Raw genomic sequence first — 27,489 nt, 5'->3', positions numbered from 1 at the left:
AACAAGAAAAAAAAAAAAAAAAAAAGATTCAAGCAACCCAGAGTGTTCAGGCTGTGCTATCCACCTCCCCACCCAGTCCCAGCCCTACAGTCCCCACTCAGGGGACATCCCTACATTCTTTGTACTTCTTTCCAAGCACATTTACATACATACACAACCCAAGACATTTGAGAAACAGTTACATGATTGGAACCATTCTACACAAATAATAGTGTAAAATAGTTTACATAACATCATAGGACAATGAACTTCCATTTTGCTTACAATTGATTAGTTTTATGCCAATACATTGTATTCCAAGCGTGGAGGTGCCAAAATGTATTTCATCTTCCATTTTACTGGAGACTCAGAAGTGGAATTCAAGGACAGCATATTTTACCTTATGTTGCCAAAATAATTTAGAAAAACAAAACAGCATATAGATGCCTTGTTCCTCAAATATATATTGATTATAATTCATTTTTTTAATTGAATGAGGAAATACTGGTAGGTGTTGGTTTTAATTGCAAATTAAAGGGCATCTTTTCGTGTTTGTCCTTGACATTTTCTTCTGTTCATATATTTGTCTTATCCTTAACTTGTTTTCCAGTTGAATTGTTTTAGCTTTCATTATTGATTTATAGCAGCACTTTCTGTTTACCAGCATTTCATATTTTAAATAATAGGTTCTACCAATCTGTCACTTGTCTTTGAACTTATCATCTATTTTTAAATTTTCATGTGACTAAATCTGACAGTCTTTCCCTTATGATATCTATTATTAGCGCTGACTGTGGATTTATATGAAAACTTCAATCTCATGCACACACATTATTTTTCATTTCTAATGCAGATGTGACTCCTCCATCACTCTGTTTGGCTGCTCTCCTCCAGGCAGTGACTCAGGGTCTGAGGTCCCTCCATTAGCATCTCTGTCATCCCATAACCCTTCACTTCAACCATGAGAATGAGAGACAAAAGAGTTGGTTCTGCTCAGAAGTCAGCGGGAGCCAGGCTGTAAATGGCCATTCACCTTCCCTGACTTTCCACCAACCAGAACTCACCCATATGTCCCCATCCAGATAAAGGGAGGAGTGGGTGTGCCTAGGAGAAACAGAATAATTTGGTAGCCACATAGCCTGTCTCTGCCCCAGTGTCCAGCTTTACTTCTTGCTTGGCAAATTCTTTGCCACCTTCAAAAGATAAAAATGTGTCTCCTATCTTCCCTTCAACTGTGTTTACAGGTGGTGTTCCCCTCTTTAATCTGTCTGGTGTTTATTCTTGAGAATATAGTAGGGGGTCTCAGTGGATAACTACTTATCCCAAAACCTCATCCTGCTGTTTTTAAATACCTCTTGATCAACAGAATTTATATATAACATAATACAGAGAATGACATATATATATGTTATGTATGTATATGTTATGTACACATGTATGTTTATATATATGTATATATACATATATGTTATATATGTGATTCTGTTTATAGACTCTCTTCTTTTCCATTTTTGCATCTATTATTCCTGAATCAGCACATTTAAATCTCTGGCCTTGTGATATATCTTCATACAACAAACCCCACTCCTTTATCTTCTTTCTCAGAACTCTCATGGCTATTAATATACCTTTTCTTTCCCACATCTGCATCAGCATTTAAAATATTCCATTACATGGATATATGATAATTTATTGACCAGTGGAATTTCCAATCTTTTTATTACCATAAAACTGTATAACTAAAACTTTGTTCATATTCATATTTATTTCCCTGGGGTAATTTCTGAAAGTGAAACTTCTGGGTTGAAGCATAAAAATAAGTTTAAAGTTTTCAGTATGTGCTACCAAAATGCCCTTCAAAATGATTGTTCCAAATATTTTCCCACCAGCAAAATAGGATAGGGCTTTTTTTCCCCACTTAGCTGTCAACTCTGAGTGTTGCCATCTTTAAGAAACATTTAGTCAAGGTAATATTTTGTTTTAATATGAGTTCATTCAACTTCAAGAAGACACATTACTAGATACTTTCACTTCTGGCATGAATTGCTTAGTTATATCTTTATTGCAAAGGATGGTTAATTATAAATAATTTGCTGTAAGAAAACCAATCCAGTGTGACTTTTGTGGTTTATCATCTGAAAGCAACAGCTTTGCCTAAGTTTCATGATGGAATGATGCTCGATAGAAAAATTTGTGGAGCGTCTCCACCTTCAGGAACACTCTCTTCCAGGTAAATTAATTAGGAAAAGATTTTGAGACAAGAATTGCTTTTATGCAGGGTAAGTCTGCAAACATGTTTCCTGGTGGAATTCCTTGATCACTGGAATGTGAATTGTCCCTAGCCCTGTGCCATGCACAATAGCCATACAGTGCAGACACCTCCAGCTGTCCACAGACACTCATTCCCTACCAAAAACTCACAAGATGCTAGCAAAGTGCAGAGGCCAGCCCAGTGAAGAATGTGGCTCTTCCCTGCACAAACACGAAGGACTCACTACCTTTCTGCTTTATCAGGGATAAGGCCCAGTGAACATGACAAACCTCCCAGAGGATTAACAAGCAAACTCTATACTAAGTGCCTTGGAACGGGAAAGTGTCAGAGGTCAGTCTGCAAAGCCTCCCACGCAGTACCCGTCACGGCAAGGACCAGAGCTGCGCGTCAACTTGGCAAGAAAGGGGATCACCCACTGCTTTTGTCTATTAGAGTCGGCTGAGTGACCAGGCGGAGGTGGGCAGGACAGAGGTCATGGGAAGGCTGAGTAAACAGATGTGATTCCTCACCCGGAAAACTCTGCAGGGCAGCTGCTGACCCACTTAGGACAGTCTTTTGTCCATTCATGATTAACATTCTGAAAAGGCCTGTTGTGGAAGGCTTGTGCTATTTTGCAATGTCAACAGATATGATGCTCTAAGTGGCAAATGAGGCACAGCTTTGACAAAGGCCCTCCTGTCTGTCATGAGCCTGAATGAGTCAGTCACACTTGGAGAGGTGAAAGGCCCCGGAGCACTGTGGTGGCCCAGCCTGGTGCCTGGCATGAGGGGATTCCGGAGTCGGAATGTTCCCAACTCCCTCGCAGAGGGTGTCAGCATCCCAGCAGAGAGTTGGTCATGCTCTGCTAGGAAGCACTTACCCAAGCCCAGTAAGGACAGCACTCTGCACTGAAACAGCTAACTGTAAGCTTGCCAGACTTAACAAGTATATCTACAGAAGTTCAATTAAATTCATATTTAAAGAGCAATTTTTTAATGTACATCCTTCTTGTGCATATTTTTCTAGTATAATTTTTAGTTCTAAGAACCCACAGTATTGATAACACACATGACTTCCTGACAGAAGGGTCCATCAAGGTAGAGTCTTTAAAATTTGTAGTTTCAGTGATCACAGATTAAAATTTCCATATGATCCTCTTCTTCAGCAATTCTCAAAGCTCACCAAGAGACCATTGGGGGTCAACTTAACTAGAAGCCCTGATCTTTGACTTAATGTTGCCTGTCTTTGAGATAAATGTTTTAGGATCCCTAATGCAATAAGTTTCAATGATAGATCTCAAAGCCACACATATAAGTTTAAAATTAATACTCTACAGAGATGAAAAAATTGCAGGTAAAGGCATTCTATCCTATTAAAGATACATTTCAATAAACATCTGTGAAACAAAATTATTTTATTAGATAATTATACATGCATATTACTTTTGCCATTAGACTGACCATTAACATGGCCCATCTCTGTGAATGTTTCTGGTTACTTGTTTTTACAAGGCCCCAAATGGCTCCCAGAATCTGTGTGAACCTCCAGCTCCAAGGCCTACGACCAACAGGAAGGGGTCAGGGTGGCTTCACTTGTTGTTCTGAGTACTGCCACGTGCATCTGGCCCTTTGACCAGCTCATAGATGGAGTCCCACTGTGGTCAAATCCACTCCCTGACCAGTGTGTGGGACAGGACAGTTGCTCTGAAAAGAACCCCAAAATCCCATTCACAGTCCAACAAGTCAATTGCGAAAGTGCAAAAGAAAGATAGAAAAACCTCTGTTTGCCACTGGAAATACTAGCTTGGAGGATTTTACCAACAGTAAACTCAGGAGGAGACATCAGGGAACTGTGGTTGATAAAGTGACATATTTAGAGCATTAGGTACTTAACCCCACTGGAATGGTTACCCCAGGATCCTTAGGGGAGCCAGGGCTGATTCTAATAGCCACCATATTGCAATCTGCTGTCTGAGGCAAGAAAGGCAAATGTCCCTCTGTGCTTGATAAAGATCAGACCTCTTGTATTATGCATTCAGTTTTAGGAATCCAGAGAGAGATGAGAAGTCTAGATAGCATTCCATAGGAAAACCTTTGGAGGAATCAGAGACATTGGCCCCCAGGGAGGAAATAGGATTGGGAGATCTTTGAAAGTCTGTCATACAGCATGGCCTTACTTATAGAATTCCAAGGGGGGGGTGGTCCAATCCAGTTTCAAAGAGTAACAGCTACAGGAAGAAAGATGTCATCTTAAATTGGCATTTATTTTTTAAATAGATGGAATATTCACCAGATGGTACCCAGAACCTTGAGAATCTTCTACCCAAAGATTCCATAACAATTCCCATCTATTCTTTAAGTATAATCATCTCTTTTAAATACCCATCTAAATAATAGTGCATTTAATTCCCTGGCTTCTCGTTCTGAGTTTTTCACATCCTGACCCTCATGTTTGTTATCTTCTAACACATCCAGGCTCTGTAATGGGCACAGTAACACATGAACAGTGTGTCACTGTCCCTTGCTTTGAAGGACTTGCCCGAGCCCGATGCCGACCATTTTTTATACTTCTTTGCAATCGCCTTGCCATGTCGATCATTGGAATAACATTCATCAGTATTCACTTCACCAGGTAGAATTTTCTGAAGGACTCATTAACCTTCCAATGTGAATCCTGTGTTTAATAATAATCAAACAAGAAATGTGTGTCATATTAACCTCTCACTTTATTATACAATGTGTCCCACAAAATATAACTGCTCCTGAACCTTAACGTCAGGACTTTTTGGATTTAGTTTCCAAAAGTCAGAACTCAGTTAATAGAATGTTTCATTTCCTACATCAGACAGAGTGAAGACTTCCTGTCCTGATGGACCTGGATGTTGGGGATGCCGTGTTTCCTGGTGGTCTCATGGACTGCAAGGGACATTAAATTCCACCAGCCATGGTCTGCCAAATTCAGCAGTGAAGACTATAACACTTTACTGATCTTGACCCAAGGTTGAGCTGTATTTGTGGCTTAATAGCATTATGCTAAAATCCATCCCTGGGCTCTATGCCTTTTGCCTGCATCTGGCTGAGTGGATCACAGGGCTCAGCTTGGAAGTAATCTTTATTATTTATTTCAAGTCAAAATGAACATTTTCTATGGGTACTACCCCTTAAGATGCCCACTCACTCACCAGATTTATGACTTCCAGTGGTTCTTCTTATTTTCACCCTGAAAAAACACATCTAAACAATGTCAATGATAAATGCTCCTCTAAAAGCATCTCATGTTGGTCTAACATACTTTCTGAACCTTTACAGAAATGCCTCCCTCGCACCCTTGCAGTGGTCAAGGGCCTGTGTCTGGTCCCCAGGGAACAGATCCTTTAGAATGCATGTGGCTCCCTCCAGTTTTATAGCCAATGTGGGTGGTAGGGGTGAAGACCCTTCTTCCAAACATTATCACCTTCCTCTTGCATTTTTTTATCCTAATCTACTTGCAGTTCCTTTTCATTATGAGGACATTTTTGGTCTCTTCTGGAAATACATTTCTTTTAATGAATGTTGTTCAGGGAATAGTCCACTCCAAACAGAAGACATTGCTGTGGTACTGCTTAAAGACAAATTCCATGCTGCTCTGTGAATAAAGTCATCCTCATTCTTCAGATATAGCCCTGAAGGTGTAGAATCAACAATAGTAAATGGGAAGAAGGCCTTCTTTTCCTTCCCAGGTGCAATCAAGTTTCACCCATACAGGCAAGAATATCAGGGCACCTGACATTTTGCGTGCAGAGAAGCCAAGAAAAGATATTTGTCCAACTTTGACAGCACTGAAGCCACTCGGGTCCTACTTTGATTTAGTTCAGATAGCATCACTGGATATTATTGATGAAATATGATTAGCCCTAATACTTATCAGAGTAAGGAGACAGAAACCAAAGAGTATGGAGAAGCCAAAAGGAAAGCAGCATTCATCTGCTGAACTAATAAGCATTCTTGGATGCAAACATATCCTAACTAGCTCAAGCAATGTGTTGGAAAATTATCAGGCAACTCATAGACTCAAGTGGAAATCAGGGAATCCTGATTTCCCGCTCAGAAACTGAGCGGGAGCAGAGAGAGAATGGGAGCTCAAAACGCATGTCCTGCGGGGGAGTCTCCTGTCTCCACAAGGCCCTGCTAATGCTGCCAGTCTCCTGCGGCATCACGTGCTCCAGGCTCCTCCATGGCCATCAGGAACTGCCTCTAAGAGACTTTGCATCATTAATTGAGGGCCCCCGGTGGGACCTTCCAGTTAGCCAGCCCAGATTGTGTACCCCACCCTAGCTTCTAGGAAGCAGCAAAGAGAACATCTGGCTCCCTTGAGCTTGCAGAGACAGTGAGTGAGTGAAGAGTGAGGCGGTTAGGGAGTGGTCAAGCTGAGTCCAGCACACATGGCCACGGCACCCTGGATTGGGTTGTGTGCCCTCCTGACCTTCAGGAACACTGAATCAGAGGATGCAGGTTTCCCAATCAGCACCTAAGACTGTCGGGTTAGAATTTGTATTATTTTTCTATTGCTGCATAGCCAACTCTGAAAAACTAAGTCCTTTAAACACCCACGTATTATCACACCATTTCTGTGGGTCAGGGGTCTGGGCACCATTTGGCTGGATCCTCTGCCTGGGGTCTCACAAGCTTGCAGTCAAGCCACCAGCCGGAGCTGGATCTCACACCAGGGTCCTCTCCCATGCGCTCGTGGTTCTTGGCAGAATTCAGCTCCCTGCAGATGTAGAACCGCCTGCCATGGAGCTGTGGTAGCTCTCCAGATGCCATGGCACTGCCCTGTGATTCTCCATGGGGCTGCCCCAGACTGTGAGTCACATGGGTGTCAAATGTCCCCAGCTCAGGCAGAGCTGCTGACTGTGCCACCTGGCAACTGGAGGGCCTCTCTCACAGTCTCCAGGTCAACCCCTCCAGATGCCCAAACCCAGTTGGTTGCCATTGCGTTATTAAAGAAACTGTATCTTTTATAGGGATAGGGATTTAAGGACAAGCAGATTGTTCTTGCCTTTGGAGAGGCTGTGCCAGGCTTCCCTGCTCGGTCAGGTTCTCCAGAGATACAGAACTGACAGGACAAATATATCCATGACTATATTTATGTATCTATATCTGTATATACCTGTATCTGTGTCTGTACCTAATCTATTTCTGTATCCATATCTATAACTTAATATCTAATATATTTCTGTATTTATATCTGTATCCATGTCTAATCTACTTCTATGTCTATTTCTATATATTTGTGTCTAGATTCATATCTGTATCTATGTCTAATCTATTTCTATATCCATATCTGTAGCTGTATCTATATTTAATCTATTTCTATATGTATTTATATCCAATCTATTTCTGTATCTGTATCTAATTTCTATATCCATATCTGTATTTCTGTCTACATCTAGTCTATTTCTACATCTGTATCTGCACCTCTAATTTGTTTCTGTACTTATAGACCTATCTATATCCATATATCCTATCTCTATAACTACATCTGTAACTATATCTATTTCTACATCTACATCCAGAGAGGGAGGGCTCTTAAGGAAAGAGCTCACGTGATTGTGGAGTGCCAAGTCTGAAATGCACAGGGCAGGCCGTGGGCTGGAGGCCTGCGGAAGAGCTGATGTTGCGGTCCTGAAGTCTGAAGGTGGAGAGTCAGGCAGGGTTTCTGTGTTGAAGTCTAGCTGTAGTAATCCTTTTTGTTTGAAAGATCTCAGTCATTGCACAGAAGACCTCAACCGATTGGTTCAATCCCAACCACACTACAGAGGATAACCTGCTTTAATTAACATTAGCTGATTATAAATCTTAATCCCATAAACAAAGCACCTTCACAGCAACATCCAGACTGATGTTAGGACAAACAATGAGGCACCATAGCCTAACCAGGTCGACACATAAAATCAACCATTACTCTGTCTCATTGGGTTTCTCTTTCCTCCTGCTTAGGGACACCTGATGCTTTCTGCATCCTCCGTGTGGGCTCATACCCCTACTCCCAAGATATTCCCAACATAAGCCAGTATTCTCTTGCAATTTCTTTGGTAGGTGAGCATCCCAGCTTTCTATTGCTGCAAAACAAACCAACTCAAACAGTGGTTTAAAACCACACAACCATATACTATGATTGCCCCTCCTGGTTCAGTGGCTCGCTTGAACTCAGCTAGACAGAAGTTCGCCAAGTTACAATCCTCACCAGGGTCTCCTGCGTGGTTAGTCAGACAGCAGCTGCAGCCAGGACCATCTACAAGCCTCCCGTGAGGATTCTTCATCCATATGTCTGCCTCCTGGGAGCTGTACCAGCAATGGTAGATGGGGCCTCAGCCAGTCCTCTGTGGTTCCTCACATGACAGCACCAGGGTAGCAGGACTTCTTTCCGGGCAGCTGGAAGTCTTCAGAGGAAGTGTCCCAAAAGAAACTGGCACAGCCATGTGGCTTCAGCTAGCTTATCCTCAGACGTCTCCCAGCATCACAAAGGCTTACCCAACTCGGAGGGAAGTCTTGTGGAATCTGCAGAGGTGTTAGACTCTTGCAGAAAGCTTTGTCATGCAATTTGACTCTGAAATTCACCCCAGGATCAGGTATGATTGTGGTCTCTCCTCTCTCAGGGGTGTTCTATCTGGCCAGGACACTACAAAAAAGTGGAACAGGGACCATTCATGAAAGTCACCAGGTTCCAGAGCCCTGCATCTCTTCAATGTCTTCCCGAATGTCCCTATTTCAGTATTCAATGCTGCTATTTCCCATTTGATGTTTAACTAGTATAGAAAGGGCCCTTTAAATTTCATTGTTATTGTAACAAGGCAAACCCCTGGATCCAACTTTGCTTTTGATTCTTGGCTATGAGGACAAGAGATAGAGAATCTAACACACCACTTGAAAGACTGGTTTGTCCACATGTGTTGGAATTTGCAGTTCTTTTTCATGCATATGTCCTGTGCATTTGTAGTGCCTTGAATTACTAATATTCTACATTCTCTCTTATACCAGCAGCCAATTGTCTGCAAAACACTGACTTTCCTGACCACTTCAGTGCAAGTCACAACAGGGAAAAATATAAGGTGTAATTTTCTGTTTAACCATCAGATTCTATTTTAACTTCCTATACTTGTCTACAAAATCTCCCCAAAATTCCGTGACTTAAAAACAAGTTTGTATTTCTTATGGTGGGTTGACCTCTGCTGGTCTTGCTTGGGGTCAACTCACAGGAATAAACTGAGCTTGTGAATGGACTGGGCTGGAAGGTCCTGGCGGGTGGTTGCTGGCTGATGTCCAAGGTATCTTGGGTTCCCCTCCATTTGCCCCTCTCTCCAAACCTTTCTTGAAACCCCAAAATAGTTCTCAATCCCTGTTTTATATTTTAATGGCCTTCTGTATTTCTCTTTGCTGGACTTACTACAGTTACAATTTAAAGCTTATCATCACCTGTCAAACATTGGTGCTTAGGGGCTGGGGATGTAGCTCAGTTGGTAGAGTGCTTGCCTTGCCTAGCATGAAAAAGGCCCTGGGTTCAATCCCCAGCACTACCAAAAAAAAAAAAACAAAAAAAAAACCAACATTGGTGCTCCCTACTCCAACTGCACAGGTCAGAGACTGGTGGTCTTGTTTCAAATTGCATCCTTGGTTTGCACAGTGCATTCCACATATTGGGGCGAATGAAGTCATAAGTGCACAGAAGGGAATATATTCCCATCCTGGCTCATGCATTCAGTAGCTCTCTGACTTCCAAGTGCAAAATAGGAAATGTTGTAATTTCTCCTGGGTTACTGTAAAGATGAAAGCAGAAAACACACACAAAATTTGGAACACGTGCTGTTCCTAAGAAGCAGGTGGACGGCTGAGGTTAGCAAGTCACAGCACCTTAAAGTTAGCTGATTCCTTCTGAGAAATTCAAAGGCACTGCTTCCTGCAGAAATTGGGATGGAAGCGGGAGGATGATGGAGTGATTTTGAAGAGGGGTAGGAGGGAATGAGCAGATTGGACACTGAGTTAGGACTTGATGCATAGGGCGACCAAGAACCAACAAAGATGGGGAATGGTGACCCAAGGCTGTGGCATGAGACAGCTATGGGAACCAGACATGAGGACTATCCCAGCAGTGTGGTGACCCAAGGCTGTGGCATGAGACAGCTTGGGAACCACACATGAGGACAATCCCAGCAGTGCTTGCAAAGGTTGGAGAACACAGGCATACTCCAAAGTATTCTATTGGAAGGGCAAATGGGTATAATCTCCAGAGGACGACTCAGCAAGACCTATCAGAAATTGTCCCATTGTTCTTGCTGACAGAGCACTGAGTCAGGAAGCAGAGCCTCTAGTTGGGGGGATGGAAGCAAAGAAATAAATAGAAAAGGTAACAGCAAATGACGGTGAGATCTGCTCAGGAATAGGGATGGGGGGGCGACTCAGTGTCCTTACATGGGAAAACCTTTCCAAGGGCAGGGCTGACATTGGAGCAGACTTGCATCGGGAGCTCAGGGGACATGCAAGGATTCATGTTTCACACCAGGGGCAGCAAAGGCAGCAGCCTCAAGGCATCTGAAACATTTGAGGGACAGGAAAAGTCTGAATCTGGAGCACAGGAGACAAAGAGAAGTGAGGACAATATTCAAGTGGAGGGAGCGAGAGGGTCTCAGTCACATCAGCCAGGCCAAAGGATACAGGTTTTATTCTTCTGCGTGGAGAGGAGCGAGCAGGGAAGTAACCACATTTAAATGATGGTTCCAGGAGACCAGGGCAAAGCAGCCCTGGGCTGTGAAGTAGAAACAGGAAGCAGGGAGAAGATAAGGGTGGTCGGAGTCATCCAAACAGGTACAGCCCAATTTCTTTCCACATTTCTATTTTTCTGATGTTTTACCATGAATACATATTCAGTGTGTAACCGGAAAAAAAATAAATTAAGACTGTTATAAAACAACGACATCCCATCCCTAGAGCCACCTCCATTCTGCACTCAGGTGCTCATTTCTAGCTTCTCTGGAGCCAGAGTTCCTGACCCACAGGGATTCAGGCTGAGTCTGTGGCCAGCAGGTAGGGGAAGTGCCGGGGAGGTACTGAGGGCCGGGTGCTCCCAGAGTGGGAGGTTCCAGTCCCCACAGTCCCTCAAGCTCAGACGGCAACAGCCTTGCTGCCCAACAAGCCCCTCTGACTTCCATCACCTGGAATTTGGGGTGAGGGTGCTGCTAACGGTATTGGTTGAGGGAACCTGAGAAACACCAAGGAGATGTGAGCTTTGGAGCCCGTCCCTGTGTCTCTGAGTCTCTCACATGAGCTCCTCTAGCCTCTCCTTTGACATCCAAACAGGCCAAGATAGAAACGCCCAGGCAAATGGTCTTTCGTGATGGTCCCCAGGATGCCTGAGTGCAAAAGGCCCCATTGGTGAACAAGAGTGCTGTGCACCCCGTAGCTCTGCCCAGCTCTGTCCTTCAATTTGGAAGAACATTCGCTGGGTTTGTCTCCTTTGGCGTAACCTGTGTGTCTGAGGATAGCATTAATTTAGAATGTTTTAGGGTCTCTTAAAGTCTTATTTTGTCCTAGTCTCTCTAGATTACATCTTTGCCCCCCAAAAAAAACCTTCAAAATTACCCAAAAGAAAACCCAGGTTCATTCCTACTTTTTTACAAGGGTGGTGATATATTTGCCTCTGGAGGAAGCTGTTCATGGGTTACTAGATTTGTTTTGCATAGGGGTCCATGGCTCGGCCACCAGCCATACTGCAGAGGAGGCTGTGCCAGGCAAGACATTCCACATCTGGAAGATGGTATCCAGGCACCCTAAGGGGACTCTCCAACTGGCTTTGGGAATTAACTTTGCTCCACAGCCTGCAAAGTGACCACCCGTAAACCAAACCATACTTCTGCACTGATTTCCATGATAAAATCAGAAATTCTTTCCCATGGAAAACAGTTTTAGCCACAAGTTATAATAAAATATTAGACTTTAAAATGTTGATACTTTAGAAGGAAGATTACAATTTTCCCAGGAAATCAACCAAAAATAAATCAAAACGCACACACTCTATATTAAAAACTTATGAATCCTATCAGAAATTCTGTTCACTTGGGTTTTTGCCCAAGGGGGATAGGTATTCTGCAATTTGGTACTCTTCACTTCTAGATATTTCTTTTAAAGGGTTTATTTTTTGAGTGTGATCTGTTCATTGTTTCCCAAATATAATTTTAAGGCCATTGTTTGTCATCATGAAAGTTTTATCATCTTTGTGGTCTCTTGTTTTCTTTTATTCAAATTGTTTTGATGGGGTATTTTTGGTAAGCGTAGGTATACACCCAGAATCATTTTAAAATTCATGTTAGAAGGAATTTTAAGGTAGTTTAGTTTTATCTTTTACTGTTGGAAGGAAATCACTTATAAGACTCCTGGAAGACAGTGACCAGTGCCCCACCTAAACATAGCTACCGTGTCCCAGCACCAGTTTCTCCATCCAATCTTTATAGCTTCCTGTGGGGAGGCTCTGTGCCACCTCCCACGTGGATGAGGGAAAGAGTTTCTGTCGGAGGACTGGATGGTGCCAGCTATCAATTAACCACCAAGATACTTACCTAGTCAAATAAACGCAGGAGCCAATAATCTTTTCAAATGGAAGGGAGTGTGGTGGACTGGGCCAGGCCAGATCTGGCCTCCAGAAAGATGGAGGATCCCACCCTAGCCTTTATTTATAGTCTCACAGGTAAAGAGGGACTGGGAGGGGCTTCTTCTGTGAGAAACAGGACGGGGTGGAGTTAGGGAAGCCATTTGCTTAGGGAATTAGCATTTCCTCAGAGAGTGAGCCAACTCTGTACAGGGCCACCTGCCCCGGCTATCTGAGACAGTCTCAGGACCGCCAGTTCCTGGGAGTCAGACCTCTGTACCCCATGGCTCAGCCAAGCCTGATTCTGCTAGACATGGAGGGCTTCCCAAACCCTTTCCCTCTTCCCAGGCAACATTCTGGGGACACATTTCCATGGGACTCTCTTGGACCCACCACAACCCTCAATCCCAAGGATGACAGAGCAGAGCAGACAGAGTTCAGGGGTCACTCGCTGCACACCCTACTGGGGAACAAAAAGGCTATTGCTGGTAATGCAGAGCCAGAGAGGGGCAGCCAGAGATGGCGCCCCAAGTGGGCCGACATCAGGTGCCCCGTCTGGATGAGTTCCAGGAACAACACCAGACGTCTGTTTTCCCAGTAGGCTGTCTTGGTTGTGCTGGGAAATGGGTACCACAGATTATTCTAATGGAGAGTCTAGAATACTCTGCCAAGGACAGTCAGAGGATAAAGACAAGTCTGTGTAATGAGATCTCCCCTGCTCTGAGCAGATGTGGTCTGACTCCATGGCATGGCTTCCTGCAGCCAGCTGGAGAACTGCTGTTTGGCCTTGAACAGCCATTTCTTTTCATCCTGTGATGCTAACTAAGGACCCCCAAGGAACAGGCCGAATCTTCCCACCGCCACTAACTACTGTTCATTTTCTTTTCATTCATTTTTGGGACTCAAGGTTTGTTTTGTTTTGTAGCTTTATTGAGGTTAAATCAATAGATTTTTATAATTGCATGTGTTAAGGTTCCACAATGTGCTGATTTGTTCTGCAGACACATGGTGAAATGGTCACCACAATAAAACTAACCCAACTATTGCCTCACATGGTTACCACGGTAAGTGTGTATGTGTGGGTGAAAATGCTATTCTCTCAGCAAGTTTCAAAACTACAAGAGAGTGTTGTGAACTACAGGCACCATCTTGCACGCTGGGTCCGCAGAACCTACTCATCTTGTAACTGAAAGTTTTTAGCTTGTGACCAACACCTCTCTGTTTCCCCTTCCCCTTGCCACCAGCAACCACAATTCTATTTGCTGCTTCTGAGGGTCATACAGGGTTTATTTTTCTGTGTCTGACTGATTTCATGCAGCATCATGTCCTCCTGGTTTTTCTATGTTGCCGCAAACGGCAGGATTTCCCTCTTTTTGCGACTGACATTCCTTTGTGTTTATATAGCTCATTGTCTACACCCATTCATCTGTGACGGTACACTTGATTCCACATCTGGGACATTAAGAACGGAAATGAGGAAAACTTTGTGAAGTAGAACTGCCGGCGAGACGCCCCTCCCCCCGCTGGAGCGCCATAGAGGAGGCCGGTCGGCACAGCGCTGGGACTCGGAGCAGCCACTGGGGCTCCGGCGGCTGCCCGGGGGAGGAGTGGCGGGGAGAACTGTGTGGACTCAGGACACCGGGGCCTGCCCTGAGGAGGAGGAGAGGAGCGTGGCCACTTGGATTCGGAGAGACTGCGCCAGAGCTGCAGGCGGTTGCCAGAGGAGAAGCCGCGCGGCGAGCTGTTTGGAATCAGAACGACGCTTCTGAACCCCGGGGCCTGCCCTGAGGACGAGGAGGAAGAGGAGCAGCCGCTTGGATTCGGGCGACTATACGGGAACTACAGGCGGTTGCCAGAGAAGGGGCTGCGTGGCGAGCTGTTTGGACTCAGACCACTTCTGAACACCGGGACCTGCCCGGAGGAGTAGGAGAAGGAGGAGAAGGAGCGCGGCGGGTCGTTTGGACTCGCAGTGACTGCATTAGCGCTCCAGGCGGCTGCTCAGAGGAGAAGGCGAGTGGTGAGTTATTTGGTCTTAAAGTGACAGCTCCTGAACACAGGGGGGCTGCCTGGAGGAGAAGCGTGGTGGGACGCTTGGTCTTGAAGGACCACACCAGAGCTCCGGGCGGTGGCCCAGAGGACCCGTGCAGCGGGTCACGTGGATTCAGAGCCACTCAGAGGGACTGCTCCTGAACACCCGGGGGGTTATCTGGAGAAGGAGGAGGAACGGGCAGGGTCACTTCGACTCGGAGTGATTGATTGCCCCGGGCTACGGGTGGTTGGTGGGAGGAGGAGGCACGAAGTGAGTTTCTTGGACTCCTAGTGACCGCACCGGCATACTGGGCGGCTGTCTGGAGGAAGAGGCCTGTGGCGGGTCTCTGGGACTCAGAGCGATTGTTCGGGGCCACAGGTGGCTGCTCAGAGGAGGGGCCACGCAGCCAGGCGATTAGGTGCAGAACAGGGTCCCAGGATCTAGGAGGCTTCTGGGTGGAAGAGCCGCACAGAGACAGGCTTAGGGCGGAGCGAAGGTTCCAGGCCTATGGGCAAATTCTCTGAGGAGGGGCAGCCTAAGGAGATTCATCTGCGAAGGGTGAGGCTCCCAGGCCCAGGAGGTAGGGCCGGGCCCCTGGAAACTTTGCAGAGGAAGGCAGCCCAGCCCAGGCAGTAGATGTAAATTGAGGGGAACCTCTAGGAGGAAACTGACCAGCGAGACCTCCCCACCGGGTGAGTCTTCCCTGCTGGGTGAGGTTTCCCACAAGGACAGTAAAACCAGAGGCTCAGGCCCAAACAGGCCTTGCCTCAGCCCACAGCCTAGGTCCCCTTTGGATGACCATTGGTCAACAAGTGGAGGCACCTCTGCCCACTAGCAGGGAATATACCCCACCTGAAGGCCACCACTCCTAGAGAGGCAGCTTCCTTGTGGAGCACCGCATTATCAACCTCCTCCAAGACTTCAGCCTACTGAAGGCTAAGAGGGGATATATATAGAAATCTTCAGGGTCATTGTAAATCAACAGAGGAAATCTGCAATATCTCAGCGGTCCACTGATATCTGAACAACATGAGAAAACAAGGAAAGAAAATGCTGCAAACAAATCTAGATGTTACATCAATAAAACCCAATGACAGCATGGCAGAAGAAATGACGGAAAAGGAGTTCAGAATGTACATAATTAAAATGATCAGAGAAGCAAACGAGGAGATGAAAGAGCAAATGCAAGCATTGAATGATGAGATGAAAGAGCAAATGCAAGCATTGATTGATCGCACCAATCGACAGTTAAAAGAGCAAATACAGGAAGCAAAAGATCATTTCAATAAAGAGTTAGAGATATTGAAAAAAAACCAAACAGAAATCCTTGACATGAAGGAAACAATAAACCAAATTAAGAACTCCATAGAAAGCATATCCAATAGGATAGAACACCTGGAAGACAGAACCTCAGACATTGAAGACAAAATATTTAACCTTGAAAACAAAGCTGAACAAACAGAGAAGATGGTAAGAAATCATGAACAGAATCTACAAGAACTATGGGATATCATGAAAAGGCCAAATTTAAGAATTATTGGGATTGAGGAAGGCCTAGAGAAACAAGCCAAAGGAATGAACAACCTATTCAATGAAATAATATCAGAAAATTTCCCAAATCTGAAGAATGAAATGGAAAATCAAGTTCAAGAGGCTTATAGGACTCCAAATACACAAAATTACAACAGACCCACACCAAGGCACATTATAATGAAAATACCTAACATACAAAATAAAGACAGAATTTTAAAGGCTGTGAGAGAAAAGAACCAAATTACATTCAGGGGGAAACCAATACGCATATCAGCAGATTTTTCAATCCAGACCCTAAAAGCTAGAAGGTCCTGGAACAACATTTTTCAAGCCCTGAAAGAAAATGGATGCCAACCAAGAATCTTATACCCAGCAAAACTTACCTTCAAATTTGACGATGAAATAAAATCCTTCCATGATAAACAAAAGCTAAAAGAATTTACAAAAAGAAAGCCAGCATTACAGAACATTCTCAGCAAAATATTCCATGAGGAAGAGATGAAAAACAAAGAAGCAAATCAGCAAAGGGAAGAATTATCCTAAAGGAATTGTCAAATAAAGGAGGAAACAAGTTGTGTCAAACAAATAAATAAACAAAATTTTAAAAATGAACCAAATGACCGGGAAACCAAATCATTTCTCTATAATAACCCTGAACGTTAATGGCCTGAATTCATCAATCAAAAGACATAGACTGGCAGACTGGATTAAAAAGAAAGATCCAACAATATGTTGCCTGCAAGAGACTCACCTCATAGAAAAAGATACCCATAGATTAAAGGTGAAAGGATGGGGAAAAACATACCATGCACATGGACTCAGCAAAAAAGCTGGAGTATCCATCCTCATTTCCGATAATGTGGACTTCAAGCCAAAGTTAGTCAGAAGGGATAAAGAAGGTTATTTCATACTGCTTAAGGGAAGCATAAATCAGCAAGATATAACAATCATAAACATCTATGCCCCAAACAGTGGCTCATCTATGTATGTCAAACAAATCCTTCTCAATTTCAGAAACCAAATAGACCACAACACAATAATACTAGGTGATTTTAACACGCCGCTCTCACCACTGGACAGATCTTCCAGACAAAAATTGAGCAAAGAAACCATAGATCTCAACAACACAATCAATAATTTAGACTTAACGGACATTTATAGAATATTCCATCCAACCAAGAGTGAATACACTTTCTTCTCAGCAGCACATGGATCCTTCTCTAAAATAGACCATATATTATGCCACAAAGCTAATGTTAGCAAATACAAGAAGATAGAGACACTAGCATGTATTCTATCAGATCATAATGGATTGAAGTTAGAAATAAATGAAAGAGTAAAACACAGAAACTATTCCAACATCTGGAGGTTAAACAATATGCTATTATATGATGAATGGATAACAGAAGATATTAAGAAGGAAATTAAAAAATTCTTAGAGGTAAATGAGAACAAAGAAACATCATATCAAAACCTCTGGGACACTATGAAAGCAGTACTTAGAGGGAAATTTATTTCATGGAGCGCATTTAATAAAAGAAGTAAAACTCAACAAATAAACAACCTAACACTACAGCTCAAAGCCTTAGAAAAAGAAGAACAGAACAGCACCAAAAGTAGTAGAAGACAGGAAATTGTTAAACTCAGAGCTGAAATCAATGAAATTGAAACAAAAGAAACAATACAAAAAATTGACAAAATAAATAGTTGGTTCTTCGAAAAAATAAACAAAATTGATAAACCTTTAGCCACACTAACAAAGAGAAGACGAGAGAAAACCCAAATCACTAAAATTCGGAATGAACAAGGAAATATCACTACAGACAGGATGGAAATACAAAACATAATTAGAAGCTATTTTGAAAATCTATACTCCAACAAAATAGAAAATTTCGAAGACATCAACAGGTTTCTAGAGACATATGAATTGCCTAAACTGAATGAGGAGGACATAAACAATTTAAATAGACCAATTTCAAGTACTGAAATAGAAGAAGTCATCAAAAGCCTACCAACAAAGAAAAGTCCGGGACCAGATGGGTTCTCAGCCGAGTTCTACAAAACCTTTAAGGAAGAGCTCATTCCAATACTTCTCAAAGTATTCCATAAAATAGAAGAGGAGGGAACCCTCCCAAACTCATTCTATGAAGCCAATATCACACTGATACCTAAACCAGACAGAGACTCATCAAGGAAAGAAAATTTCAGACCAATATCCTTAATGAACATCGACGCAAAAATTCTCAACAAAATTTTAGCAAATCGCATACAAAAACATATTAAAAAGATAGTGCACCATGATCAAGTGAGTTTCATCCCAGGGATGCAAGGTTGGTTCAACATCAGGAAATCAATAAACGTAATTCACCATATTAATAGACTTAAAGTCAAGAATCACATGATTATTTCAATAGACGCAGAAAAAGCATTTGATAAAATACAGCACCCCTTCATGCTCAAAACACTAGAACAAATAGGGATAGTGGGAACATTCCTTAATATTGTAAAGGCCATTTATGCTAAGCCCATGGCTAATATCATTCTAAATGGTGAAAAGCTGAAAGCATTCCCCCTAAAAACTGGAACAAGGCAGGGATGCCCTCTTTCACCACTTCTATTCAACATCGTTCTTGAGACTCTGGCCAGAGCAATTAGACAAACCAAAGAAATTAAAGGGATACGAATTGGAAAAGAAGAACTCAAACTATCCCTGTTCGCTGATGACATGATTATATATTTAGAGGAACCTGGAAATTCCACCAGAAAACTCTTAGAACTCATAAGTGATTTCAGTAAAGTAGCAGGTTACAAGATCAATGCCCATAAATCCAACGCATTTTTATACATAAGTGATGAATCTTCAGAAAGAGAAATTAGGAAAACTACCCCATTCACAATAGCCTCGAAAAAAATAAAATACTTGGGAATCAATCTCACAAAAGAGGTGAAAGACCTCTACAATGAGAACTATACAACACTAAAGAAAGAAATTAAAGAACACCTTAGAAGATGGAAAGATCTTCCATGTTCTTGGATAGGAAGAATTAATATTGTCAAAATGGCCATACTACCTAAAGTGCTATACAAATTCAATGCAATTCCAATTAAAATCCCAATGATGTACCTTACAGAAATAGAGCAGGCAATTATGAAATTCATCTGGAAGAATAAGAAACCCAGAATAGCTAAAGCAATCCTTAGCAGGAAGAGTGAAACAGGGGGTATTGCAATACCAGATCTTCAACTCTACTACAAAGCAATAGTAACAAAAACGGCATGGTATTGGTACCAAAATAGAAAGGTAGATCAATGGTACAGAATAGAGGACACGGACACAAACCCAAATAAATACAATTTTCTCATACTAGACAAAGGGGCCAAAAATATGCAATGGAGAAAAGATAGCCTCTTCAACAAATGGTGCTGGGAGAATTGGAAATCCATATGCAACAGAATGAAACTAAACCCATATCTCTCACCATGCACGAAACTAAACTCAAAATGGATTAAGGACCTCGGAATCAGACCAGAGACCCTGCAGATTATAGAAGAAAAAGTAGGTCCAAATCTTCATCTTGTTGGTCTAGGACCAGACTTCCTTAACAGGACTCCCATAGCACAAGAAATAAAAGCTAGAATCAACCACTGGGATAGATTCAAACTAAAAAGCTTTCTCTCAGCAAAGGAAACTATCAGCAATGCGAAGAAAGAGCCTACAGAGTGGGAGAATATCTTTGCCAATCATACTTCAGATAGAGCACTAATCTCCAGAATCTATAAAGAACTCAAAAAACTCTACTCCAAGAATTCAAACAGTCCAGTCAACAAATGGGCTAAGGAAATGAATAGACACTTCACAGAAGAAGATCTACAAGCAATCAACAAACATATGGAAAAATGTTCAACATCTCTAGTAATAAGAGAAATGCAAATCAAAACCACCCTAAGGTTCCATCTCACCCCAATTAGAATGGCGATTATCAAGAATACGAGCAACAACAGGTGTTGGCGAGGATGTGGGGAGAAAGGTACACTCATACACTGCTGGTGGGGCTGCAAATTAGTGCAGCCGCTATGGAAAGCAGTGTGGAGATTCCTTAGAAAACTTGGAATGGACCAACCATTTGACCCAGCTATCCCACTCCTTGGCCTATACCCAAAGGACTTAAAATCTGCATACTACAGAAATACAGCCACATCAATGTTCATAGCTGCTCAATTCACAATAGCCAGACTGTGGAACCAACCTAGATGCCCTTCAATTGATGAGTGGATGGAGAAACTGTGGTATATATATACTATGGAATATTACTCAGCCATAAAGAATGATAAAATTATGACATTTGCAGGCAAATGGATGAAATTGGAGAATATCATGCTAAGTGAGATAAGCCAATCTCAAAAAGCCAAAGGACGAATGATATCGCTAATAAGTGGAGGTTGACACATAATGGGGGGGAGGGAAGGGTTAGAGTTAGGGTTAGGGAGGGGGGCAAGTATAGAGGAAGGAACTACTGTATAGAGGGTAAAGAGGGGTGGGAGGGGTGGGGGGAAGGGAAAAAAATAACAGAATGAATCAAACAACATTGCTCTATGTAAATTTATGATTACACAAATGGTATGCCTTTACGCCATGTACAAACAGAGAAACAACATGTATCCCATTTGTTTACAATAAAAAAAAAAAAAAATAAAGAATAGCTTTCTAGAGATTAAAAAAAAAAAAAAAAGAAAAAAAAAAAACAATTTGCAAATGTCATGGTATTCTTCTTCTTTATGGTTGAATAATATTCCATTGTGTGTATGTATACCACAGTTTCTTTATCCGTTCATTTGTTGAAGGGCATCTAGGTTGGTTCCAAAATTTAGCTGTTGTGAACTGGACTGCTATAAACATTGATGTGTCTGCGTTATTGTAGTATGCTAATTTTAAGTCCTTTGTGCATAAACTGAAGAGTGGGATAACTGAGTCAAAAGGTGGGTCCATTCCAAGTTTCTGAGGATTCTCCACACTGCTTTCCAGAGTGGCTGCACCAATTTGCAACTCCACCAGCAATGTAAAAGTGTGCCTTTTCCCCCACATTCACACCAACATCTATTATTGGAGAATAGCATGCTAAGTGAAATAAGCCAATTCCAAAAAAAGCCAAAGGCCAAATGTGTTCCCTGTTAAGTGGATAATGATATATAATGAAGGTGGGGAGGTGAGGGGTGAGAGAAGAGTGAAGGAACTTCATATTATGTAGAGGGAAATAAGAGGGAGGGGGTATGAAAAATGGTGGAATGAGACAGACATCATTACCCTGTGTATGATTACACGAATGGTGTGAATCTACATCGTGCACAGTCACAGAAATGAAAAGATGTGCCCCATTTGTGTACAATGAATCAAAATGCAGTCTGTAAAAAATAAAAAAAATTAAGAAAAAGAGAAAAAAAAAAAAAAAAAAAAAAGAACGGAAATGAGATTGAAAAGAAAAGTCCTAAACATTCATTTGGGATCCAAAAAGGTTCCCAAACCACAGCGATCTTGACAAAGAACTGAAGGCATCATATTGCCTGATATTGAACCATACGCCAAAGCTAACGTTAAAACAAATTAGAAATAAATAAGCAAATAAAAATGAAAAAATAAAACAGCAAGGTACTAGAATTAAAAACATATATGGAAGAACAGAATGAAGAATCCAGAAATGGAACAGAATGAAAAACCCAGAGATAAATCTGCAAATATTTTATCAACTAATCTTCAACAAAGGTGCCAAGAATGACTAAAAGACAGTCTCTTCAGTAACTGGCACTAGAAAACTGTATATCCAAATGACAAAGAATGAAATTGCATCTTTTCTTATATCACATGTAAAAATTAACTCAAAATGGATTAAAGGCTTAAATTTGAGACCTGAAACCTTAAGCTTAGGGAGAAAGTTCCCTGACATTGGTCTTGGTAAATTTTTAATTTGACACCACAAGTACTAGCAATACAATTGTTTTTCAGCGGAAAGTGCAGCTTCATTCCTATAAACCCATCTTAAGGGGTTTGAAAAACTATAAATAAAAAATGCACTGAATACACCTAACCTGTGGAACTTCATGGCTGACACCTCCAGAGAGCCTTGTGCCCTACATTACTAGGCTGGGAAAAGATCGAAATTCAAAGTTGTAAGTACAGCTTGTGCTGAAGGTGAATCACTTGCACACTGTCGTTAAGTCAAAAAATCAAGTTGAACCCTTCACCGTTAGTCGGGTGGATGGGCCATCTTTACAAGCTAACATCTGCACAGCCAAAATCACTTGTGCTAACTGACGGCATTTTCTCCCTGAAAGCAGACTTCTCAACTAGCATGGGTTGGTTTCCCTGGTCTTCATAATTAAATTCTCCTGTTCATTAAACTCCTTTGGGGCTGGTGTGTTCCGGGTGCAGAGGGCTTGTGTCAGGGAGGGGCAGGAAGAACCCCCTTGCTGAGCTGCCCACCTGCTGCTGTCAGGAGGCCAGAAGCTCCTGCAGAGAGAAGGTACATTCAGAGAGACAGAGCTGTTCATGTCCTGCACAAGAACACATCAGGCCAGCAGATTGAACACAGCCTGGGAACTTGTCAGAAATGCAAATGGTTCCGCCCAACTCTCCCTGCAGAGACAGCAGCTGGGTGTTGCCCAGAGATCTGAGCCACTGCAGGTCCTCCGGGAGCCCTCGTGTGTCACCGTTTGAGAACCACAGATGGCCTCAAATAGATGTTTCCTGCTGCAGTCTCCCCTACCTCGTTGGCGTGAATGAATTCAACATCAGAGGTCAAATTAGAGGTGACCATCTCAATTACTTCTAATAAACAATCCCAGGAGGTTGGGTGAGCCTTTAACGTTACGTGATCCAGAATTTTCCCTCTGCCCTAGGGTACCGCAACTTCGCCCTCACCTGCCGTCCCACTAGTGTGTGAAACCAAGGAACGAGCTTGGACTGGGAAATCCACATTTGCCTGTCCTCTCTGCTCTCTCTATTCAGTTTCCTACAGATTTGTTTATTTATTTTCACTTTCTAGACCTTAAATAAGCTCATTTCCAACTCAGTACATATAACATATGTTGATGGGGGAAAAGTCACATGAAATGATTAAAAAAAAAAAAAAAAAAAAAAAAGAGGTGCTATTCTTTAAACAAGAAAAACTGGAACTCTCCCAAGTAAGAGTGAAATGATTGTTTGCTTCCTTTTGATGTTTTTTGTTTGTGGGAACCAGCAACAAAACAATTTGCTCTTTCCTATTCTGCTTGATTCCCAAGAGAATTCAAGAGGCTTCAACACAACAGGATAGACCCAAAGACAGAGAAATCAACATGGCGGCAAGGAGACGGTGGTGGCGTTGAAAGGCTGCCTGGACGGGGCCTGTCCTCAGTCACTAAGTGGGTGCAGATGGACTCTGAGTTGACTGCTGAGCCAGGCAAACAACAAATCACAAGCAGGAAAGAATCCAGAAGGCAAAGCCCACCTGATTTCTAAGACGAGTGCAACTTTGCCAAGGTAAGAATTGCTCTTCCCCAGGGGGAGTTAGGGCCCCGAGTCCAAGGCCAGCTGCTTCAACATTAGCCCGTAGTGGACCCACAGGTGGACCTACATCTACACAGCCACCCCCTCGCTGCCACCTCAGGAGACTTCTCCACACACAGTGAGCCACACCACAGCTGCTCGGTTGTGACCCTCAGAACATGAGGCAGCCCTGAGGACAGCAACTGCTCTTTTTCTATCATGGGTTTTTTCACCTTAAAACATATTTGATGAGTACACATGCTGTTTTGACAATACAGTGCCGAGCAGTGACACAGCACATCCATCAATGTTGTCAACACCAGTTGACAACATCTTCAGTCTAGTTATTGCATGGAAAGCATGTGGGCAGTTCTTTAGTCAACTTTTTTGCTGCCGTGATCAGAAGACCTGACAAGACAGTTTCAAAGGAGGAAAAGTTAATCTGAGGGCTCGTAGTTTCCGAGGTCTCAGTTCATAGACGGCTGACTCTAATGCTGTAGACCCAAGGTGACGCAGACCATCACGGCAGAAGCATGTGGCCAAGGAAAGCAGCTGGGAACAAGGCACCAGGAAGCAGAGAACTCCACTTAACCAGGACAAAATATATACCCAGTGACCCACCTCCTCCAGCCACACCCCACCTGCCTTCAGTTACCACCCAGTTCATCCCCATGAGGGGATTAATGCACCTATCAGGGGATTAGGCCTCTCATAACCCAACCATTTCACCTCTAAACTTCCTTGAATTGTCTCACACATGAACTTTTGTGGGACATCTCACATACAATCCATAACAGGCAGTAGTCCATGGTGGCCAAACCCAAATGCATTGTATGCGAATACCTGTCTCCAGGGACCAAGGGGCAGAATTTCCCATAATGCTTTCATTTATCAGGTGGTTTGTACTATTTCCACTTGTTTTTAAGTGCTCTAGTGTGCTGCACTCTTTGTTTTACCTTGAAGTGTTCGGGGCAGTTTTGTTTTGTTTTGTTTTTTAATATATTTTTAGTGGTTAATGGACTTTATTTTATTTATTTCTATGCTGTGCTGAGAATCGAATCCAGTGCCTCACATATGCTAGGCAAGCACTCTACCACTGAGCCACAACCCCAGCCCCACTGGGCAGTTTCGAAAGAGCAGTTTGATTGGAAGGTAACCATGTGTGGGAAGTCATCCTTATTTAGCAGAATCAGACTAGGTTGAGCCCTGGGACACAGAGGCCTGGCTTCCAGGAACTAACAGCCAAGGAGGTCTGTCCCAGATTGCCAGGAAGCATGTAGCGCTGCATGGGCGTGGTTCCCTGACTCCTTCTGGAATATTCCCCTAAGAGAATGGCTTCCCTAACTCCACCCTATCCTGTCCCTCACAGAAGAAGCTCCTCCTGTCTTGCCCCCTTTACTTGTGTGTTATAAATAAAAGAGAGCTGGGTGACTCCATGTTGCTAGAAGCTAGAGCAGGTATGACCAAACCTGTCATGCCCCTGCTCATTTTAAAAAGAGTATTGGCTCTTGTGTGTTTATTGAGTAGATAAGTTTATGGGTAATTGATTGATAAACAGCCAACATCATCCTCCAGCAGTTAACCCTTTTCTCATCCACGCAGGACATGACTGAGACCCCCCCACAACCATGTGCACAAAATGTTGAAAAAAAAATGGTTGGCAAGGAAGATGGCGTATTCCTTGAGAGTCTCCCCCACACTCCTCCACCCCCACCCCCAGTGGTCTTTACTGTCGCCTCTGTCGAGAACAGTGACACACAACATTAAAGGGTGTTCATGTACAGACTCTTGTGGCTTCCCAATGGTTGTTTATTACTTTATAAACCTGTATTCCTGGCTCAACTGATCTATTTTGCTGTCTGTGAACACTGTTCCATCTCTCGACTGGCATGGAACCCTTCTTCATTAACATTACCATTAACAGAAATGTCTTCCCATTGAGCAGCTCTGTCTTATTGACCCAGTTCTCAGCAGTCACGTAAGGGATGGGTGTATTTTGTCTGCTTTTGATTTTTCTTAGGTTTTGCCTTTTCTGCCTTAAAATCATCGAAGCCCTTGGACTGTGGGAAACCAGAAAGGCATTCAAAAGCATCCATGTGCTATTTTCAAAAAATCTATTAGAATTCATACCTCCACCACCAATGTTGCTGACCACAATGTTGTCTTTGTTTTAAAATAGTACCAACTTTACCAGCCTCATGTCAGAGGCTCTGAGTATTAGCTATAAAAATAGAAAACTAATGATTAACTAATAAATCTTTCAAAGTGTAATAATAGTAAATGAAAATAATAAAAAAGGACTCACCAGCACCCACACTTACCTCAACAAGATTTGGGTGTCCTGACCTTCAAGTCCTCTGCTTTGGGCTCAAGGAAATGCCTTTGTACAACTTCAGATGGTACATTGATCGGTTCAGGCCGCCATAACAAAGTTGCAGAGAGGTTGTTTCCACAGAACCGGTTCCACCACAGCTCTTGAGGCTGGAAGTCTAAGATCAAGGTGTCACAAGGTTGTTTCCCTTGGGGCCTCCCTCCTTGGCCTACTGTATCCTCACGTGGTTGTCCTTCTGTGTGTGTCTGTAATCCTAATCTCTTCTTCTTGTGAAGACACCAGTCATACTGGATTAGGGTCCATCCATATGATTTCATTTTACCTTAATGACCTCTTTCAAAACCCTCTCTTCAAAACAGTCCCATTCTGAGGTCCTGAAGCTCAGGACTTCCCACATGTGAATTTTGGGAAGATTCTACTCGCCCCATTACAGGTGGCATCTGCCACTCTGGAGAAAGTGATCCTTAAAGATGTTGACAAGGGGTAGTTTGTAGGTCGATATTTTGAATCTGAAGAACAGAGAATAAAATAAGCATCATGGTGACTCTTGAACTGTGGTTTCTCTTGCTCTCATACCTCATCCTAACACTTGACCTAGGTCCTTTGCTCTTGCGTGTCAGCACCTTCAGGGGAGGTGGGAGGGTCTGGAGTCAGGCATCCTACATTTGGGATCTAGCTCCGTTCACGGCAGCTCCCCGGGCACACGGTACTCGGCTACCCACTGAAGCCTCAGACGGGATGGGTCCCTCCACTCTGGACACTGGGGCAGCTGCCCAGATTCCCAGTCAGACCCTGGCTGCCTTCATCACTAGCACTGCCCCGTGTCAGCGAAACCAGGCTGCGACTGCCTCCCACGCTGCACCGTGGATCACGTGAAATGCCATCATCAAGCACTCACAAATGAGCAGGGAGCACAGACACCCAACCCTCTCTGCTCTGTCCCCCTCCAGTGGCATCTCTCTAAGGAGGCATCCATGGGAACGCTCCGACACACGACCCGAGAGCCAGTGCAGAATTCTCCAGATGTTCACTTAAGAGGCAGAAGCCCAGGCATCCCGTGTAACCGCACGGTGACCTCTAGGACGGGCCCACGCTCTTCTGCTGGCTGCTGAGCCTGGACGGAAGGTGAGTAAGCCAAAGAAGACTGTCCTAGATTCCAAGAGCGTACACTCAAGGTTGGCAGAAGGCTGCCACACGTGGCCTCCCAACCCGTCACCCAGTAAGGTCCC

General features: G+C 43.2%; 1 long non-coding RNA gene across 2 annotated transcripts; it reads right to left on the bottom strand.

The window, feature by feature from the left end:
* Nucleotides 1-7,233: 7,233 nt before the first annotated feature.
* Nucleotides 7,234-26,466, bottom strand: LOC306643150. 2 transcript variants are annotated; one of them, XR_013758821.1, is made up of 3 exons: nucleotides 26,234-26,466; nucleotides 10,412-11,011; nucleotides 7,234-10,346 (listed from the first exon to the last, which is right to left on the bottom strand). It is a non-coding gene; the product is annotated as an uncharacterized lncRNA (long non-coding RNA). The 2 variants fall into 2 exon arrangements; XR_013758822.1 differs by having other exon boundaries at nucleotides 26,275-26,466.
* Nucleotides 26,467-27,489: the final 1,023 nt, after the last annotated feature.

The sequence above is a fragment of the Sciurus vulgaris genome (genome assembly GCF_902686455.1).
Source record: "Sciurus vulgaris genome assembly, chromosome: 13".
Classification (NCBI taxonomy): domain Eukaryota; kingdom Metazoa; phylum Chordata; class Mammalia; order Rodentia; family Sciuridae; genus Sciurus; species Sciurus vulgaris.
This window is presented reverse-complemented; position numbering and strand designations above follow the sequence as displayed.